Below are 6,933 nucleotides of genomic sequence, written 5' to 3'. Positions count from 1 at the left end.
GCTCAAAGTCTGGGAGCTCATCATCTAATCAGGTCCAGGTATAGATGAGGTACTTGGGTAAAGATCTTTTAGTACCATTCCTCTCAGTCTGAAGACTTATGAACTTAGAAATAATCTTCCCTGTTTGCCCCGAATTCCTATTAGGAATAACATCGCTTCTCTAGACTTTCCCATTTTAAAAGGAGGGTGGGGAGAACGAGAGGCATACACCAGTCAGTTGTCTATTAACAGTTACGCCCAGCCGGCCTCTTGTTGCTTTGACTAGGATTTAGCCATAACCCCCAGGGCTTCTTCTCCATGGCTCTTTGTCCTGTCCCCTGAGCCACCCTTTCCCACAAATCACTGAGTAGTGTTCCCAGCCTGCCTCCTGCCCACAGGAATTAGAGATCCCAAGGTCTCTTTCTAGTATCCCTAACCAAGCTGATAGAAGTTTTTAAGCCTATGGAGTTGCTATGTCCATTCAATTACACAAAAGCCCTCCATAAATCTGTTGGAAACAGTCTCTTCTATGTTGGACTCCCTGTGAGGCTAATGAACAACATCCCTAAGATTCTTGGAAGCCTTGGGCAGGGTCTACAAAGTCATGCCTTTAAGACTTGTAAAGGCCATTTGTGTCTGAAATGTCCTGAGGCACTGTCATCTTTCTCAGGTCTGAAACAAACAAATCTTAGGGCCTGGCTCTGGATTTGATCTTTGCCTGGAAGCCATTTCTGAATATGAGAACCCTTTCCTGGCTTAAAAGACTCTTCTGAGCCTTTATATTTTCTCCAAATCACATTTGAGAATGGAGTAATTTGTTCCTTATGCCATGTTTCTCCTCTCATTTTACTTTAGACAGCTAGAAAAAGCCAGGTGGTACCCTCAGCACTGCCCAGAAATCATAGCTGGATCAAGTTTATCAGGTACGTTTTTTATTTTCCATTTTACCACAGGTGACAGTTTTGCTGAACTCTACTGCACAATCAAGGTCTCTTCCAGCTTCCAATAATGTTTTCCTTTCTTTCCTCTAATCCCTCTTTGACAGCCTCCTTGGAAGCTCTTCAGGCTTCTTTAACACCCTCATCCAGGCCTTTCAGGTTTTCACTAACAACCTTCTCAGGGTCCTGCCGGTATCCATCTGCCACTTGTTCCCCAAACCAATGCCACATGTTTTAGGTTTCTGTTATGGCAGCTCCCCACTTCCAGCTACCCAGTTTCTGTATTAGAGTTTGATAGAAAAGTAGAGTTGCTCTGAATGATACAGAGCAAGGGATTTATTACAGAGAGAAGACTTTAGTCAACTGTGGAACTGATGGGTCAGTCTGCAGGCTATGTATTGCCTCTGCAACTCGTATCAGGCATGTTCTTATGGCCATGATAAAGACCTAAGTGGAAACAGAGGTCTCTTTAGGCCTAAATTTGGAACTGGCACACCTTTTCTGCCTCATATTTTGCCTAAAGCAAGTCATATGGACAAGGTCAAGAGATAGGTAAGTGTGCCCCACTCACAGTAGGAAAGAAATGCAAAATTACACCACAGAAACCATGCATATAAGGAGAGGTAAAGAATTGGGCCAGTAATACAATCTACAAGGGCAACAGAAGTAACAAATGCTGCCCCTAATTTCTACAGGCATTTAGCTTGTATCTATCTCACACAGACATTGCATTACATTACATTGTATTGTATCTTTATTTACATATCTTACCTCCAGCACTTACCTCTTTGAAGGCAGGGACTATCTTATGTATGTATGTATGTATCCCTATTTCTTCTAACACGTTGCCTTGCGTATTGTAGGTCCTGAAAAATATTTGTGGAATTATTGAATGAAGCCATTTCTGGGCTTCCAAATCATAAGGTCTTTGGTGACAGCCCTGATTCTCAAAACCTTATTCAGGGAGCTTCCTTTTTGATATGTCTCCCCACCATCGTTAACTTATACCTCCCAGGTCCCTCCTCTTTTGTCACCTTCCCATTTCCACCCTCATTCTTGCCCCACCCACATCTAGAGATGAGAGAATCTCTCTAATAAACCAAACGACTGAGGTTTATATTTTGTAATAAATTCTTCAAGACGGTCCTTCAGGCAACAAAGATTGTTTGCACACTTAACCATGAACACTATACATTAAGAAACCAAAGGGCTAAACAATAGTTTTCAGTGCAGGTGACACAATACGCAACTGTTGAATCACAAAGTTTGGACTGAAAAGTACAGATAGTTGGGCCTGAAAATAGCATCAAGAAATCGAAAAGTGGTAAGTATATAATGAGTTATACTGAAGTTCAGAACAACCAGATGCATAAGCATAAAACAGGGAGAACTGACTTAAAGGTAGGTCATGTGAAAAAGCCTAGCAGGGGCCAAAAGTGTGACACAATTGCACACATTTGGACTACAGCAGTAGTAGTCGTCATAGCTAATATCCATTTGTTACCAAATTAGGTTGTATGGACTGCACTTGGGCCCTAGCCCAGCCCAGGCCCCTGCCTCAGTGGGGAAGGTTCTTTTTCTGTTGGGGTTCATGCAGCCAAAAATGAGGTCGAAGCTGAGATCAAAGCTTTATTCAATGGCCAGAGAATGGAGACTTGGGAACTTAGTTCATAAATCAACTTCTTACCCAGGGGACGACTGAGGTAAGATTTTAAGGGCAAGGTTAATGAGGGGAGGCATATGCAGTGCTTTTCTGGAAATAGGCAGGGTTCTTCCTGGAACTGGGGTGCCACCTCTTTTCTGCCCCTGTGTGGTCCTTTGGCATCTGTGTCAGAAGCAGTTGGAGCCATCATGGCGTGGACAGGCGGAGATCTTACTCAGCCTGATTGGTTGGTGGTGAGGTAGTCGGGAGTCCACATCATCAACCTTCTGGTTCCAACCCATCTGGGGTCTACGTGCTTGTGGTCAGCATGCAGTTAACTCCTTCCACCTGGTGGGGTCGTAGTATCTGCAAAACAGCTCAAAGGACATGGCTCAGAATACTATCTACAGCCCTTGAGGAGGAACTAAAGGTCCTTGACTTTAATGGTGCAACTAATTATTATTTTGTCTTGCTTGACTGTTTTCCTTTGTTTCTGCATTTTCTCACTTCTCTGATTAAATTTATTCTTTGTAACTCAGGGAAGGCCTAGGAGGCTAAAGTTTTTCTACAAACAAGAGGCAGGTGGAGGACATGGACGAGTCTGTCCTGGGAAGGCCCCATAGAGTCCTGCTCGGTTACACACTGAACGGTTACTCTGAGCCATGCACTGTTCTAAGCACTTTATAGGTATTAGCTCGTTTACTTCTCATGCACAACCTGTCAGGTAAGTCTATTTCCATTTTATGGATGAGGAAATTGAGGCCCAGGGCGGATAAATAACTGACTCAATGTCAGGTGGCCAGTAAGTAGTGGAGCCTGAATTTGAGCACAGGGCTGGACACAGAACCACTCTTGTTACCAGTTCAGCGGCCTGAAACAATAAGCCTGTTTAATCCTGCCCTCTGAACTGGTCAGTCCATTTCTGGGGTGTTGCTGTGTGTGAGGACACCACAAACCCAAGGGTGTCCCAAGACCAGGATGTGATAGGGCTGGAAACTCACTCCAGTGGTTGAAAAACCTGGGGCTCTTTAGCCAGAATTCTGAAAGAAACATGCCTTGCAATATTTAAAAGCTATTATGTGAAAGAAGACTAAGAATTCTGTTTTGTAGTTACAGGGAAATTACAGGTTTAGGTTGACAAACATTTACAAAGTGCCTATATCTGACCATGAACACTTGTGGGGCTGAAGATTGAGAGATAAGTTTAAAAAAAAAAAAAGATATACTTCCTGTCCTGGAGGAGCTCCCAGTCTAGATGGGGAGGGAGGGAACCCTGGGCTCCCACAGACCTTTCTGAAGAGGTTAGCTTCTGGGCAGTGTACTGGGTTGCATGTGGAGTAGCAGGGGGCCTTCCCCTGGAAGTACACATGTAGGTCCCGAAACTCACCTGCCCAGACAACAAAGGCGATTTCCACAGTCAGGGAGAGGTTGGGTTGGCTCTCAAGCCACAAACTGGTGATGAGAATATAAGCTTCAGGGAGACGGAATTTTGTTGGTTGTGTTCACTGTTACATTCCCAGGACCTAGGACAGGGCCTGGCACAGAGTGGGCACTCAATTGTTGAACATTTAAACCAGGACATGTCACACAAAAACCTGCACTTGTTTGTTTTGAAAAATTGGAAGATTTGACAACAGTGGGCCCACATATTTGTGTGTGTGGAAGTGAGGAATACACTGGTGTTTAATATGCCACTGGTGCAGCTTCACTCAGTTACACTGTCTGGTCCTGGACTTTGCAGCCTCTGGGTTAATCACTGAAATCTCTACCAACTCTAAATGTCTATGAAATCAAATTCTGTAGTTGAAATTTGGGTGCAGAGTTCCACAGTGGAAAATTTTTCTGTTGATTAACAAATTGCATTATTTGAATATCAAGAAAATTACCTACAATGACATTTTCATTACTTAATCAAGTCATTCAATATAAATATTATTACTGTCATAATGTTAACAGAAAATAGAAAAATTATTCTGACAGCATGGGAAGAGAATGTCTTTGCTTAAATGAGGATTTTAAAAATATATTAGCATCATATACATTATGTCATTATATATAGTTACACATAGATAATATATAACATATATTGGAAATTCTGATCTATTTTGGTAAACGAATCAGACATAAAAGGATTTTGCTACTATTTTTTTAAATTGTGAACTGTGTATTTCATGCAGAATATAGTGTAACTCCAGCAATAACTTTTGAACTCCAGGATCACAGAGAAGCAAAATTTAGAAACAAATGTTCACCTTAGCTAACAGTGGGGGGAACGTTTGAGCAATGTCTCAGAATTTAAAATATCTTGACAGAATCCTTTCCAGTCATCCATTCATATGTAACCCAAGACAGAAACACACTTCTGGCATCACTGGAGTGTCACACGGAATTAAAATAAACCACTTCGATGTTGTTTTCTGGTTGGATAAGGATCATCCTTACTCTTATTAGTGCCATTCTCCACTGTCAAGAACATTTTACAATGTTGTAAAGTAAAAATGCAGGTAAAGTTAATGCAGTTAATGTACTAGGTAAAGTACAAATGCAGGACAAGGCTTATTTTAGATATCCAGTTTGTCTCTTCTCATAGGTACATCCAGGGATAAAGTATCTAAATGTTACACTTTAAATTCCATTAACCAAATGTAAAATAATAGAATACTTTCCATTTTCTTCATTTTTGAACATCAGTCCAACAAGGAATAAGGAAAGTTTTGCCAATGAAGTTGGTTAGACATCCAACATTTACCATGTAGTCTCATCAGTTCTTTCTTTTATGCAAGTTTATCTACAACTTTTTCTTTGCCAAGGTTTTCTTTTTTTTTTTTATATCATGAAACTACTGCTTTTATAAACTTATGACCACCTTGGGGATGGGTGTTGGTAACTGCTAAATGCTAACAGACAAATAGATGCTGCTCCTTTAACATGTCTTCCTGGAAAAACAGACATTCTCCCTCAGATACCTGCTTCCTAATATATACAACAGATAATGCAGCAAAATATTCAAGATTTCTTGGGTGACCTTCCAGGTTTTTTTCCTTGACTGATTTTCTTTCGCACTAAGATCACTGCGATAAACTGCTTTAATAAAAACTTATCCACTTAGGAAAATCAGAGAGCCCAAACCATAAACCCAGTTGGAGTCAGAATGACTATGAAGATGTCAGCAGTTAAAAACAATGTTCCCTTTTAACAATAATAGATTCATCTTTCCCCACTACCCCAAGATGGGTTTTAACATTGACTTGCTGTACTTATCAATGTGAAAATGTTCTGATCCCTGGGAAATCATCTTCTGGAACGCAGGAAATAAAAGTACCCAATTCTGAATTTCTGCAATAGCTGAGATAACACAGAGTCACCAGTTGCTAGTTGTTGGAGCCAGAAGTTAAACTGCATCCAAGAAGCTAGGATATTGGCTCTGCGTTCTGATTTACAGAAATAGAACTTTATCGACAGGAAAACACCAGGATATGTAATATAAAAAGAGACTTGGTCAAAATTACTCCATTTCATACACATAATGTTCATGTAAAAATAAAAACTTCCAAATATTTTTGATACAGAAAATAAAATATATATCAAGCATTAACTTTCAATGAGGTTTCCCTTTTTACCTCCTCGGTACAGGTTTCAAGATGTAAGTAAAATGCAAACGAGTACACACACACCCCCAGTATATAAATGGTGACACATATATAAAGTATTTTCCTGAGAAAATGCAAAGATGCAAGAGAAGTTTTCATGTAGGGCTCAGACAATCTGTCATAAAGACAAAAGGTCTCCAGTGGAAGAGTTTGTTTTCATGCAAAAAACCTGGCAGGAGAAGAGGAATGCAACTCTTGGGGTTGGATTGGCAGCCTCTGAGCTCCCTGAAAGCCCTGAAGTTTATCATTCTCTGAATTAATTCTTCCAGTGAGTCCTCCCAGAATTACGTAAACTGTTCCTGAGGGACATTTTGGGAAGTTGTGTTTATTCTTTTAGGCCACCAGCAGAATATAGAAGAACGCAGTTCTTGAGAGCTGACCATGAGCATGTAACCATTAGCTAAGCAAGGTACCTAAAACAATGGGCTTTTCTAAAACTTCACCATACCGAGGAGACATAAAAGTCACCGAGGTCATCAAAAGGACAGTTGATTCGTATTGTGACTCTTTAAAATGAAATATTTTTCATTAAAAAGTCTTGGCCCCTACATTTTAGAAAGCACTTCCCATAGTCACAGTCTTTCTTGCCCTGTATTTCTACCTCCATACATACACACTGGGGCATGATTCCCAAGTTCCTCAACATGCATTCCTATCCTCCATCAGGGATCTTAAAACCCTGAACAAAAGCAGAGTGAAAGAATGGATGGGGGTGAATCAGAGA

Source organism: Balaenoptera physalus (genome assembly GCF_965194825.1).
Source record: "Balaenoptera physalus genome assembly, chromosome: 5".
Lineage (NCBI taxonomy): Eukaryota > Metazoa > Chordata > Mammalia > Artiodactyla > Balaenopteridae > Balaenoptera > Balaenoptera physalus.
The sequence above is the reverse complement of the archived record's forward strand: the minus strand, read 5'-3'. Positions refer to the sequence as shown.